This window comes from Narcine bancroftii, chromosome 1, assembly GCF_036971445.1.
Source record: "Narcine bancroftii isolate sNarBan1 chromosome 1, sNarBan1.hap1, whole genome shotgun sequence".
Classification (NCBI taxonomy): domain Eukaryota; kingdom Metazoa; phylum Chordata; class Chondrichthyes; order Torpediniformes; family Narcinidae; genus Narcine; species Narcine bancroftii.
This window is the reverse complement of record NC_091469.1, coordinates 7,254,028-7,269,485: the sequence shown is the minus strand read 5'-3', so window position 1 is coordinate 7,269,485 and position 15,458 is coordinate 7,254,028.

Genomic DNA, 15,458 nt, shown 5'->3' with positions numbered 1-15,458 from the left:
AGAGGTATACAAAATTACGAAGGGTACAGACAGATAAAATGCGAGGCGGCTTTTTTCCACTGTGGTTGGATGAGACAAAACCTAGGGGATATGGGTTAGGGTGAAAGGTAAGACATTTAGGGGGAAACTTCATACAGAGAGTGGTGGGTGTGGAATGAGCTGCCAGCTGAGGTGAATGTGAGCTTGATATTGACATTTAAGAATAATGTGGACCAATTCATGGATGGGAAGGATATGGTCTGGGTATAGATCAGTGGGACGAGGCAGAATAATTGTTCAGCAGAGCACCTTTGGGATAGGGAACACAAAGTGGAATGTGAGTGGAAAGAAAATGTTGAGATTCTCTGAGATAAAAGAGCAATAAAAGGATTTTGATGAGATTGGAACAGTCAGCAGGAGAGCTTACCACATGGGTGGGCAGGATGGTCCTCACTGGAAAGAGAGGAAGCACCTCACTGGACAGACAGGAACTTGGTCGAAGGTCATTTCCACCATGTATATCACCCACAGCCAACTCCACCTTTCAATTGGCCATTCACCTCACCTGGAGTCGCATGATGCTACTTGGGCCGACCTCCATCCCCAGAAGTATAAAAAGCAGCAAGTATGATTCTTTCACTCTCATTGTTAATCCGCGGACAACACTGGAGTACCAGTTATGAGGGCTGTCTGGACATATACCTGATTCATCTGGTTTACTGGGTACATTTGGATCTGTCACTAGATAGCATTTGTGTGCCATAATTGCACACTGGGGAAGGGAGTGGCAGGTACTGTTTGTTTAAATCCTCAGTCATTTGAGATTACTTTCGTAGGTACCTGAATCTCAGGTAAATTGCATGCTGGCTCAAACGGTAAGGACTCTGCTCAAAGTTTATGTGCTCCCTTCCCTATGAATCAGTTGTTTTACTCTCTTCTCTAATTCTCCCTTACTGACTACATGAAATACATAAAATATATTTATGTTATGTGAGGTGAAAACAAGGCTTTTACTTCAAAGCGCTGCAACCCTCATTGAGAATGAATGGAATAGAACACAGTGCCAACAGATCGAGACAATTTTCAGAAGGAGTTTAGTGGTCCTCAGCTGATTGGGTCTCATGATTTAAAATGTGGATCCAGTTCCTTGTAACATCTAACCTGGGAAACATCAGAGGAGGAGAAAATATAAGAGGAGGGAATGGGAGGAAAGAGGTTAAGGAAGAAGCTGTCCTGGTTGTATTAATGAACTCAACCACATGCTCACCATAAGACCATAACATATGAGCAGAAATAGACCATTCATCCCATCAAGACAGCCTTGCCATTCAATCACGAGGTGATTCATTTTCCCACTGAGGTCCCTGGAGAATGAAGAACTTATCGACATCTGCCTTAAATACACCCAACACTTTGGCCTCCATATCTATCTGTGGCAACAAATTCCACAGCCTTACTTGCAATCATCTGGCTCAAGAAATTTCTCAATATCTCTATTCTAAGTGGATTCCCTTTAATTCTGGCATTGTGCCCACTTGCCCTAGACTCTTCCACCATGGGAAACAACCTTTCTACATCTACTATGTCTATGCCTTTCAACATTTGAAATGCTTCAGTGATATTCCCCCATCTTTCCCCCATCTAAGAGCTATCAAACATTGGTCAAATGATAACCCTTTCATGCCCAGAATCATCCTTGCGAACACTCTCTAATATTATTACCCTGTACATCCTTTTTTTAATGAGTTGCCCAAAACTGCTCACAATACTCCAAGGGAGATTTCACCAGTACCTTCAAAATTATAACCGTAAACATGCGACAATGTGCATGTGTAAATCAATGCCGTGTGGCTGCAGTGAGAGCTGGAGAGGGCAGAATTAAAAGTTACATCTTATTTAAATTGTGAGAGAAAGACAAAGCAAGTGCTTGGATAAAGAAGATGGGAACTAGACCCAAGGTTGCATTTCTGCAAGAAGTATTAGGAATAAACATTTAAAGGATTCATAGGTTGGACGTCATTAGCATCACAGAACTGAATCAATGAGTCTGATGTCGGAATGTTTATAACTTGTTTAAAACAAATAGATCAAAACATATACTTACATACTGAAGCACAAATGAAACACGATACAAAGAGGACAGGGAAGAAGCATTGGTTAGTACCAATAATTGGCAATAGAATTAACTAATTATGTGTGATAGGTTTCCAGGTGAGAATCATTGAATGAATGTGAAACTGTGGGACATTGAAAGAATTAACTTACAAAGCCTGCAGATACTGGGGTCAAGTGCAATACACAAATGTGCTGGAGAAACTCAGCAGGAATAAAGGATGACCCCCCATTTCGGGCCTGAGCCCTTCATCAGTAATGAAAGACTTGACCTTTTTGAACAATTGTAAAATTTGGAAGATATGAAGCTCAGAGAAACTGGCAGTGCCCAAAGGGGCACCCCAAAATCCTCAACAACTGAAAAGTTAAGTCAAGTGTTGGCTGAAGAAGTAGCACCCCTGAAAAATCTTATCGCACACAAATGAAATTCATCCATTTTGTCTTCACTTGTATCCAAGTGCATCATACACAACGAAAGTTATGCAGGCCCCAAATACCAGGTTTTCTATGAAAATTATTTCCTTGAATTTCATTTGGTCAGCACACATTAACAATGATTAAGGAAGGGCAAAAAATGAAAGATTCTTCTTGGATTCAGGTTAGAAAAGAGTATGTTTGGGGTATAAAATTTCTGAGATTTATCTACAGGAGATATTCAAATCCCCAAAACAAAAACATGAGTATCATAATGTAATCACAGTTGACATACAAGGACCAGTGGGATTATTAATAACCCAAGCAAATTTTAAGATAATAAATTTTAAGTGATTAAGTTAGACTGGATGCAACAGGTTTGAATATACGCCAGGATTAAGGCCAGGAGTATTTAAGGCTTTCAGATCACAATGCAAAATTTAAAATGGCAATTAAATCTTTACCTGGATATATAGAGCTGGAAAATAAATAAAAAGATGAAATAGTAACCCTGAAGCCAGAAACGGGTGAACACACAGCATGCTCTGTGGGGGTTCTGCCTCTGTTTCCCAATGATGCATCAGGTAACTGACCAGATCTGAAGCAAAGCATGATCTCATGGCAGAAGTAAATTCTAAATGATTAGCATTGCCACCAAGCAGCTGCGTAATGTGAGGAAATAGCAGATGCAAGTCCGAGCTAGCAAATTGTGGTAGAGGACCATTCTTCTGCCATTCTCTTGAACACCAAGTTCATTCTGTCAGATCTGTTCAATATTTTAGATGCACAGCTTAGTTACAGGCCCTTCCAGCCCATGAAGCTGTGCCCCCAAAATGCCAATTAACCTACAGCCCCCATACAATTGTGGAGGGTGGGAGGAAACCAGATCTCCCGGAGGAAGCCCATGCAGGCAAGGGGATAACATACAAACACCTTATAGACAATTCTGGATTTGAACCCGGATCACTATCTAGCTCATCTATCTCACTGAGCATTATTCTGGTGATTTTTGCTTTTCTACTCTCAACCATAATGTTTGGTTTGGTACAGAGAGAATCTGTATTAACTAACAAATACTTTTATTGATAAAGTGGATAGCAACATCAAGTCAAGCAACTCATTTAAAACCAAGTAAGAGCTCACACCCAATGAGGTTTCTCTGACTTCCCCCAAAACAATGAAATAACAGAAAAGGTAATACCTGGGAACAGGAGGCATCATTGTCCAGGCATTTCTCTGATCCCAAAAAAATCTCCATGGTTCTGACGTGGGGTAAATCACTTCCATGATGGTTGGTCTCCAAAGGTTTTGTTGCTTCTTCAACCAGGCAGATGATTGCCAGGTGCCAGACAAAGGATGGGAGAAAGGCAAGAGAGAAAATAAGGGTCAGATGAAGGAAGATTAGTCATTCAGGATGCTCCATGCACATTTGGAATATTGAAAGGGATGAATAGAGTGGACGTGGAGAGGATGTTTCCAGTCGGGGAGAGTCCAAGCCTCAGAATAAAGGGTGTTCTTTTATAATAGAAATGATGAGAAATTTCTTCGGCCAGAGGGTGATGTATCTGTGGGTTAAGTCACTGGGTAGATTTAAAGTGGAGGTTGCTAAATTCTTGGTTAGAAAGGATATCAAAAGTTATTGGGGGAAGACAGGAGAATGGGTTTGAGAGAGAAAAAAATACATCAGCCATGATTTGAATAGTGGGGCAGACTCAATGGGCCGAACAGGCTCATTCTGCTCCTACATCTTGTTGGAATCAATCGGGACAGGTGGGGTTGGTAAGTGGAGACAAAAGTTATCAGTGCTGGAATCTGATATGTAGAGAAGGTGATAATTTAAACTATTAGAGGAGAAGTGAAGGACAAATAGGACCAGATGGAACTGAGGAGAATGAACCCTATCAGTGCAATGTGGGCAGAGGAGGACAGAACCAAAAAGGGGGATGAGAATTGAGGGGTGGTAGGGGAGGGGAAAGGGGGAAGAATCAAAGATTAGGCAGAAAGAGGAAACGTTACCTGAAATTGGAAAACTCTAAGTTCAGACCATTGGGTTGCTGACGACACAGGCGGAATATGAGGTTCCTTCAGTTTACATTGTACCTTACTCTGGCAGTGGTGAAGGCCCGGAAAGATAGGTCAGAGTGGGAATGGGTGTGAAAATGGCAGCAACTGAATGCTCAGGATGGCCACTGAGGACACAAGTGCATGCTTATGTCTCTGCAAGGTAGAGGAGGGCCTTCTCCCAGCATCTCCTCCGCCATTGAGATGAAAACTTCCATTTCAGGATATCTAAAATATCCACTTTTTTAAAGGAATGTTGCTCCCCTCCACTATGGTCAAAAGAACCATTTTTTACATTTCCTCCATCTATGAACTCTATGCCCACCCACTCTTCACCAAACAGAACAGCGATAGGGTTCCTCTCATCCTCTATCACCCTGCCAGCCATCGCATTCAGCACATCATCCTCTGCCATTTCCACCAGTGGCAACCATATCCCACCACCAAACACTTTGACCCCTCCCCCTTTCTGCTATCATCTACACTCTCTGTCTTGATGAAGATATCTGACCTGAAGCATTAACCATTCTCCTTCTCCCACTGAGGCCACTCTCCCACAGATTGTCTTTTGGTGGTTAACTCTGTTCAGGATTATCTCTGGAAGGTTCCCTTCTTCTGTGATTAAGCAAATTTTACTTGTGGTGTTCTTCCTCCTCTTTTTTGTGAACGCAGATAGAACGTTTCTGACCCTCCAGTCCCCTCGTGCGGCTAGATTGGAGCATTGTGGCTCATCATTTCCACTTGATTTTCCTCAACAAGCATGGATCTTCCCTTCTGCACCAGGTGAAGTGTCAACACCCAACCTTTCCTGTACCTCCTCCTCACTGAATTTTATTCCTTAGAGTATCTCATTTATCTCTGCTTTCCCTGTGACTGTCTTCCTTGCTTTTGACCTGCGTTCTGTGTCTGTGATTATTCGTAATAGTTCATTTCCCTAATTAGTCCTGTGTGCACATTTTACTTGGAAATGAAACACAAAAGCTTGTAGACATTGTGATTGCAGTTACAACATAGAAATGTTGACGGGACATAGTAGATCTTGCAGAGATCATAAGAGGTAAAAGATGTATAACAGACATTATTACTCTGAGCTTTTCTTCCACCTTGAAGAGCTCAGGCCCTGAATGTTGGTTATATATTTTTACCTCCTATGTATGCTATGCAATCTACTGAGTTCATCCAGCATTTCTATGTTCTCACTTTACTTTGTTTAAAACAGCAGAATGGTTTGCAAGGTATCTCTTTGAACAGCCAAGCATTAACTATGTTTCTGTCGAACTAAGATTGACCAGGCAAAGTCAGCAAATTTTCTTCTCTAACGAACAGGAGGGAATCAGGTGAGGTTTACAACAATCCAATATTCTGACAGACACTATTACAAAATTAATGTTTCTCTTTAAATAACAAATGATTTAATTAACTGATTTAAGTAACTGAACTCAAACGCCCTTAGCTGCTGTGTTGGTTTGCCAGACCTCTGGATTAATAGTTCAGTCATTTAGCTCTCAGGCCATCATTTCCTTTAAGGGACTTTACTGGTGGGCAGGACCTTTCTGACAGTTCAAAGCTGAGGGAACAAATTGTTGAATGCAGTGACAAATCTGTCAAATATCATTGACCATTGGAATGGTGAATGCAGGCTGGACATGAGGGGGTGCAGGCTCAACATGGGATCTGGAGTGATCAGGCTGGAATGGGGTGGATTGGGTGCAGGCTGGACACGATGGGGGCTGCTAGCTGGACATGTGGGGGTACAGGCTGGATATAGGGATGCAGGATGGAAAGGTGGGGGGTGCAGGCTGGGCACATGAGAGTGCAGGCTGGACAAGGAGGGTTGCAGGGTGGTGACTGGGGAGTGCACTTGTGATCATGTCCATGAAGGCATTCACGTCTTCATCCATTTTGGTGTTTGCGGCCTCTCTCGTGTCAACAGCTCTAGACAACATGTCTGCTGTGTACATTAGCTTACCTGGAGTGTACGCTATATTCAGTGTATAGGATTGCAGCCTAATCATCATTCTTTATATTCTAAGTGGACATTCATTTAATGGCTTTTGGAACAATGCAATCAAGAGCTTATGGTCAATCTCTACACTGATTGCTTGTCCTGACAAACTGATGAAATCTTTCACAGGCGTATGTGATGCTGAGCAGCTCCTTTTCAATTTGAACGTATCGCGTCTCCACGTCTGTCATTGAGCGTGAAGCATAGGCAAAGGGTTGCCAATCATCATATTTTTGCAGAAGAACTGCACCGAGCCTACTCTGTGATGCATCTGATGGTATCTTGATGGGTCTCTCTGGGTCGTAAAACCTCAGAACTGGTTCCTCTGTGGGCAGTTTCTTTAGTTCCCTCCATGACTTTTCGTGGTCATGATCCCACTTCCAGTCAATGTTCTTTGCTGTTCATCTTCTCAATGGAGCCTCTTTTCTGAGAGGTCGGATATGAATTTACCCATATAGTTGACCATTCCATTAAACCTCTGTACGTCCTTTTTGCATTGTGGTCTTGGCATGTTCCCAATGGCAGACACCTTTCTGGAATCTAGTCTGATGCCCTCACTGCCAATAATATCTCCTACAAATGTTAGTTTTGTCACCCCGAGCTGGCATTTCTCTCTATTTAGTTTCAGGTTTGCTTTCCTTGTTACTTCCAGTACTTTCCTTTGTCTCTCATCATGCTTCATTCTCACGGTTCCCCATACTATGATGTCATCCATTGAGGTATCAACTCCATCCATTTGCTCATAGGCCATATGGATAATTTTGTGATACACTTCAGGAGCTGAAGCAATTCTGAATGGTAACCTTAAGAATCTGTATCTGCAAAATAGACCATCTTTCATGAGTTCATCATGGACTGTCTCTCCTTTGCTTTCCACAATGAGGACTCTTTTTACCAGATTCAGTTTCTCACAGGCTGTTAATCCTAGTATGGCCTGTACATCCTTTGGTACTATGATGAATGCTAGCATGTGCTCTTTGTCCTTGAGTTTCACTTTGACCTTTCACTGGTATATTGGTACCTGAATATTCTGTCACCTTCACTTTTGTTCCACGCATCTTTGGTCTGGGTCTAATCTTTTTAAAATCAGGCTCTGATATTACATTAATTTGTGCTCCAGTATCCAATTTAACTGAAATGTCTATGTCATTCACTTTTAATCTCAACATTCAGTCTCTGTTTTTTTTCTTATTTTCAGTCACAACATCTTCATAAAATTCCCTTTTATCTAATGCATGAACCTTGCTTTGTTGCACTTGGTTTTTACATCAATGGGCATAATGGTTGCTTTTGTTGCCCATATTAGCATGTTTTACCATATGCTGGATACTTTTTTTGGTAGGTGTTGTGGCCTGCACCAACGACGTGGCTTTCGATTGTCCCTTTCATTTTTGTTCGCTGGCCACGCCTCTCTTTCCACTTTGGAGCACTTTTTGTTATATAGTTTACGTCTGTTCTTGCTCACTGCATCCACATTGCAGCTAGTTTCACTGAACAGCTCTTTTGCCTGCAATTCTACAGTTTCTGGAGCCCTACAGAGGGCTATGGCTTTTTCCAGGTCTAGATTTTGCTCTCTTTGCTATCTTTCCCTTAGACTATTATCTGGAATACCATGCACGTCTGTCTTTTATCAGCGAGTCAGTCAGTCAGTCCACCAAATTCATACATTTTGCTTCTGTTTCTCAATTCAGTCACATACTGATCAATACTTTCTTCTATTTTCTGTACACATGAAAATCTGCACCTCTCAAATGCCATATTACGTTTCGGTATGCAGTATGCCTCAAACTGTTCCATTATTTTTTTCCATTTTCATTTTGTCTCCTTCAGCAACAAATGTGAAGTTATTATGCACCTCCAGGGCTTCATCACCCATGACATGTAAGAAAATTGACGCTTTCACTTTATCACTTTTCTTATCAGCTCCAACTGCCACTAAATACAATCCAAAATGCTGTTTAAAAATCTGTTCTAATTTTCAGCCACATTACCAGTCAAATGAAGTTTTGCTGGTGGATATAATCCTTCCATTTTTCACTGTGTTAACTTCTCTTTACTGATCAATTGCTGACTTTAGATTTTCCTTTTAAAGTATTTCCTCATAATTTTCTTCATCTCACTTCTGACACCATGTTTAATCTTGTATTCATATGTGTGAGTTCTTAGACAACACATGGATGAAGGGAAAGGTTCTTTACTTTAAAGTTGATGTAAACAGCACCATGAGGCTGCAAGGCTCCATTACAGATCTTGCATACTGCATTCTCCTGCTTTGTGTTAGCCCCTGTTGACAGCCAAGTCTAATCAAACAGGAACTATAATCAAGGCATTGCTAGTACCCATGCAAACATGATCATTATCATTACAGAGTGGACCAATGACAGGAGACGGAAGGTCTAATCTAAGTCCTATTTCAAAAGTAATGTGCCAGAAAGATGTGTCTAATGTAAGGATAAAGACTAGAACCATGATTGGGGTTAAACAAAAAAGTCTGATGATGCTGGGGCTGAGTGGAATGCACAAATGTGCCGGAAAAACTCAGCAGGAAGTAAAGGGTAACCAATGTTTTGGGTCTGGATCCTTCACCAGGAATACGAAAAAATAGGCAGGTGCCTGATTGAAATTGTGGGGGAGGGACAAGGAGAAGAGGAGGGAGGAAAGGGCAGCAGGCTGACAGGTAAGAGATCATAGGTGGGTGGGTAGAAGTGAAAAAAGGTGAGAAAAGATGGGGAGGAAAGTAACTCTTAGGAAGGGGATGGGGAACTGGAAGAAAGGATACAGAGGAATAGGGAAGGAGAGAGACTTTGGGGGAGGGGATAACAGAAACGTCGATGTTGATGCTGTTTGGTTGGAGGCGGCTGAGATGGAATATTAGCTGTTGTTCCTCCAATTTGTAAGTAGCTCTGTTCTGGCCGTATGTGAGGCCAGGGATAGACATGTTGATGTGGCGATTGAAGTGGTGATGGAAATTGAAATGATTGGCCACCAGGAAGTCCTTGCTATACAGCAGAGCTCTCAATCTGCGTCCAGTCTTCCCGATGTAGTGGAGGCTGCATCGGGAGCACAGAATACAATAAATTACCCCTGCAGATTCACAACATGATCCCACCACCAGACACATTTACCCCTTCCTTCCCTGGTTTCCAGAGGGGCCACTCCCTCATTCACTTATCCCTTCCCACGAACAGTCCCTCAGTACCTACCCCAAGACCATAAGTAATGCTACACTTGCACCCACACCTCCTCTCCACCATCATTTGGGGCCCCAAAAATTCCTTCCAAGTGAAGCAGCACTTCACTTGTGAATCTGTAGGGGTCACCTTCTGCTTCCGGTGCTCACGTTGAGGCCTCCTCTATATTGGAGAGACTGGATGCAGACTGGGAGTTGTTTTGTTGAGCATGTTTGCTCTGTCCATTGCAATATGAAGGACGCCAATTATTTTAATTCCACACATCATTCCCACACTGACATTTCTATCCATGGTCTTGTGTACTGTCAGACTGAGGCCACCCACAAATTGGAGGAACAAAACCTTATATTCTGTCTTGGCACTCTCCAATCAGCTGCTATTAATATCAACCTCACCAATTTCTGTTCAACCCCTGCCCCAAGTCCCTCTCTTTTCCTATCCGTCTGTCTCCTTTTCTCCAGCTCCCCACCCCTTCCCTTTCCCCTCCATTCAGAGACTAACCCTCTCCTCCATCACTTCTCAGCTTTTATTCTTCTACCCTCCCACCTTTATCCACCTATGATCTCTTACTTGCAATCCTGTGCTCCTCCCTCTGACTCCTTCTCCCTCCTCCTCTTTATCTAGGCACCTGCCACTTTTTACTGATGCCTGACAAAGGGCCCAGGCCCGAAGCATGATTAGAGGACATGGTCTACTGCCTGCTCGCCATCCAAAACCTTGTGGCTAATCTTGTGCCTCAGTACCATTTAACAATATAACCACCGTATCCCTTGTTTACTTAAATTTGCTTCATCTCAGGCTGGGAGGCTGTTTCCGAGCCTCAAAAAACAAGGTTGATTCTTGATCAAAGTTGGCGAGCATTCGGCTCTGGGGAGGCTGATTCTCCACCTCAAGGGTTATTAACCTCAGAGAGGTGTTTGTTTTTTGTGCAGGATGATACAGTGGCAAGGGTGAACGAATCTGCTGCTCTCGAACCAGATACAGATGTTCAAAAAGGCTGCGCTTGTTACCAAAACTGAGCCCACCTCACAATAGCAGCTAGTTTTCCTCCAACATCTGGGAACTAGATTATCCGGTATTCAATCGGGAATAAAAGTGAAATAAAAGTGAAATATTTAACAACCTGAAGTGTTTTCTTTTATTCTCACTCCAAGATGCTGGGACCGGTGAAGTATTTCTACCATTTTCTGTAATTGGATGGGACACCCAGCGCAGTGGTATTTTGCTTTTAGTTAAAATGAAAGACTCACAGTTATGTGAACATTTTTAAATTGCCAAGGCAGCTTCAAGCATCGGTTGGCTATTAACCCTCCTGTGTTGCCTTTTTGGTTTGGGATAGGTTGGGGCATTAAAAAAAAACCACATCTAACAGTCGCAATCCAATTCGTGATTAGGACAAAAAAAAATTTCTGAAGGTTTGCTTCCTGAAGGTAGTGAGTAGCAACCTGCTTGAACAGCTACCGTCCTTCTGGTCATGATAATCTCACCGAGCTGTTGGTGAGGGAGTTCCAGGCTTGACCTAATGATGACGAAAGACCAGCCTGCTAAGGAGAAGAGTGAAGAGGGCCTGAGAGAGAGGAGAGAGGTTTCATCAGAAAGGCAACCTAACAGCGCTAGGGAAGCAGTTCTCTCATATGAGCCCCAATGCAATGCCAGAAATGTTGTTAAGGAGATTGGCAGTATTGTTGCTACTATAACACTGGGCAACATTTTTTTTCAAAAGGTTTCCTTCCTAAAAAAAAAGTTGGGGTTATGATAGCCGTATTCATGCTGAACATCAAGATAATTTCAAATTTACTGTATCACTTAGGAAGTTGGAGAAACATTAAATTAACATTTATCAAAGTTAGCATGTTTAATTACATTAGTTCAACTGACCTAAAAATGTTTTGCTGCTGGTTTTCATTTGTACTCAGCTTCCGATGCATCTCTTGTCAGTGTCCAACAGTAGTTAGCCACCATTGATAGATTCTAATCTTTCACGATGTTCGTCGCTTTCTGCACCAAGTTCAGCAGGGAAGAGGTCCAAGTGTGATTACAGAAAATAAATTTTCAATGACATAGCGAACTTCATGGCTTTGTACACTTGAAGTAGACTTCAACTATTTCAAGAATCACAAAATTAATAATGGTACATGATTGGAAAATTCTGAGGTACTATTTTTGGGATTAGCAGCCCAAGATCCATAAAATATACCCAAAAGATCTCAGGAAGCAAAATCTTTGTTCTTCAGTGTATTCAGCCATTCTCCCGATGATCATAGGATTAATTTCTGCAACAGGCTCCTATGGTTTCACATTGATTTGTTAAAATACAAATTTGATCATTTCAAAGAGGATCAATATTTCTGTGGACAGATTATGAGTGGAAACAAATATCTAGTAAGAGTAGTGTAATTGGGAGAAACAGTTCACTTTGGACTTCAGAATGGCACAGTTAGTGCCAACACTATTGCAACACCAGTGACCCAGGTTCGAATTCTGCGATTGCTTGGGTTTCAGCTGGGTAGTCTCTTTCCCTCCCATATTCTAAAGATGCACAGGGTTGATAGGTTAATTGTCCTCATGGGCTGGAAGGGCCTGTTACAGTGCTGTATCTCTAAATTAAATTGAGGTCTCCAACATTTAACTTTAACAATAAAAGACGGTAGGAGGCTCTTCTGCCATGAAACCTGCACTGTGTAGCAGCTGCTACAACACAGAAACACATCACTGAACTCGGTGGGGTTTTCAGTTGAACTGTTTATTTGAATTTCACATGCACCCCTTTAAGGCCAACGGGAGTTCCACTCCGCACAGCAGTGACATCATCACGTGGCCTGGGGTGCAAAATGTGGCCTAAGCCATGAGGCAATGAGCAAGCCCCGACAGCGCCATCTTTTGCAGCTGCCCCGCCAGCGCAGCAGTACAAACGAGGCCAGTTCGCTCAAAGGGATGTGTGCTGCCACAACTGCTCAATTACACCCAATTGGTTGACAAACCCCATACCTTTTGGAATGAGGAGAAAACTGGATCCCCATGAAGGAAACCCACCCTGACATGGGGAGAACATGCAAAACTCCTTACAGACCGGGCCGGATTTGAACCTGGGTCGCTGGTGTTGTAATAGCGTTGCACTGATTGCGATGCTAACTGTGCTGCCGGTCTATTGTGGACTAATTACTTCAGATGTTAGGTCAATATACCCCTTATTGTCACACAACCTTACATCTTCAATGATTAAAGAACAAGATAAACCTTTCTATCATCTACAATTTCTATCCGAACATTCAATGCTCTATTTCCCTGGTGCATGATTTCAATGTCGAAATAAAAAAAAACAAATTAAATTAAAATAACTTAACTTTTCCATTACTTACCCTCAACAGAATTCAGGTAATGGGAAAGATATTTATTACTGAAGTTTCCTTTCCTGTTTTGGTGACATTTGCAAAAGCCTCTATGGCACAGCTGTGCTCTAACTCACTGATTAGCATGAATCAGTCATTTACATCAGCACAAATATTCTCTCTGAAACAAATGAGAAGCCACTTAAAGTCAAAAATTTAGGCACAAGAAGAAGGATTGTACAAGCCTATTACGGTGCACCAAAGAAGAGGTACAAGGACTTCTTAAAGAAATCTCTTGGTGCCTGCCACATTGACCACCACCAGTGGGCTGATATCGCCTCCAACCGTGCATCTTGGCGCCTCACAGTTTGGCGGGCAGCAGCCTCCTTTGAAGAAGACCGCAGAGCCCACCTCACTGACAAAAGACAAAGGAGGAAAAACCCAACACCCAACCCCAACCAACCAATTTTCCCTTGCAACCGCTGCAACCGTGCCTGCCTGTCCCTCATCGGACTTGTCAGTCACCAAAGAGCCCGCAGCAGACGTAGACTAACCCCTCCATAAATCTTCGTCCACGAAGCCAAGCCAAAGAAAAGAAAAAAAAAGAAAATTACCGTGCTAGGACCCGAGGTTAAATCTGGTGTTGCCTGTAAGGAGATTGTACATTCTCTCCGTATCTGCGTGGGTTTCCTCTGGGTGCTCTGGTTTCCTCCCACCCTTCAAAAATAACAACAGGGGTTGTTATTTGATGGTCATGGGCTCATGGGCCAGAAGGGCCTGTAACTATACTGTATGTCTAAATCACAAATTACTATTTGTCTAATAAATCAACACATGGGAAAAGACTTGGTGATGGTGTCAGCTCTTTCAATCCGTTCTAGTTATTGTCCTAAATTTTATTCAGGTGAGGCCAAGTCTGACTTATAAATATAGAAAAGTGGATGCCAAAATTTTGGGGCATTGTGATCTCCTTCCCTGAACAAATTCAAACTGTTTTGAATTTATTGTCATTCAGATAGTTTCACATGAGTACTGAGACATGGAAGCATATTTTGAAGTTCTTCTCGGTTTTAGTGAGATGCCTGTTGCTTGTTCAATTTGGTCATGAGATGACAAGTTCAGCACAGTAACATCTTGCCTCAGCAGTATTAGATCATTGATTTGGATTCACATGGCTCAAATAGGTAATCTTCTATTGAAACTTTCTGTGAAGGATATTATGGTTTTATTGGCTTTTTTTAAATAATGGATTAATGGATCTTAAAATTATTGTTAATTGGTCACATGGGTGTTTTTTGGCAGCGAGAGCTTGTGAGCTGGAAGGGCCTTTGACTGTGTTATATCTCTTTTTTGTTTGAAAATTTTATTTGTAATTTTATAGACTCAAATTTTACTAACATCACAGGAGATCACTCCTCCCCTTTTACAGATCAGTTTACATCAAGCCCTTCCCTCCTCTCCCCAACCTCCAATCCCCCTCCTCTCCCCAACCTCCAATCCCCCTCCTGCCCCAACATGAACAAAAATGTAAATACACTTAAAAAAAAGGGGTGGGAGGGTGGCAGCCAGGCCTCTGATTTATTTCCTCATTCTTGACATTCCCAGGCTTGTATGAGCCTATTGTGTGGACCTATTGTCCACTATTTGCTTAAGAGAGTGACATTGGGAGGGTTAATCACACTTATGCCTGAATGTATTGCAAGAATGGCTGCCACACCTTAATGAATGAGTTATGCCTGCCTTTCAAGACATAGGTAATTTTCTCCAGAGGAACGCAGCTCCGCATCTCCGTGATCCATCATGTTGTGCTTATCTGAGTCAGATTTCCAAGTGATCATTATGCAACTAATTAAATATTAATCGTAATAGGTTTCTCAATCAACATAGTGTATTCTAGCATAATGCACTAAGCAGAAGAGATGGAACTCCAGAACCCCGAGGAATCGGGTAGAGTATGGGTGCAGCAGCCACAAGGTCCAAGGGCGAAATTATAGCGTGTGGGCCCAGAAATAAGTGATGGGTCGTGATACCAAGCAAGCTTAGTCTGTCATGTATCCACACCCAAAAACTACCCAGAAGAGAGTTTTGCACTCTTTCCTTCCCTTCCCCTCCGCTGGACAATGCTGCCGTGGAAAACACTACTGACCATCGTTGTGACAATCAGCGACATGCAAGCATACAACACGTTCCTCAGAGTACCTGATGAATACCCAGCATCACCAACAGATCAAATTTCTGGGTCTGCAAGCGAACTCCAGCGCACATTGCTGAGGAACATCCACTTATATCCATTCCATTCGATACCACAGAAATGGACTGTTTGCATGAACTGTTTAATTACACAAACTGGTGTTCTGATGTGGGGGC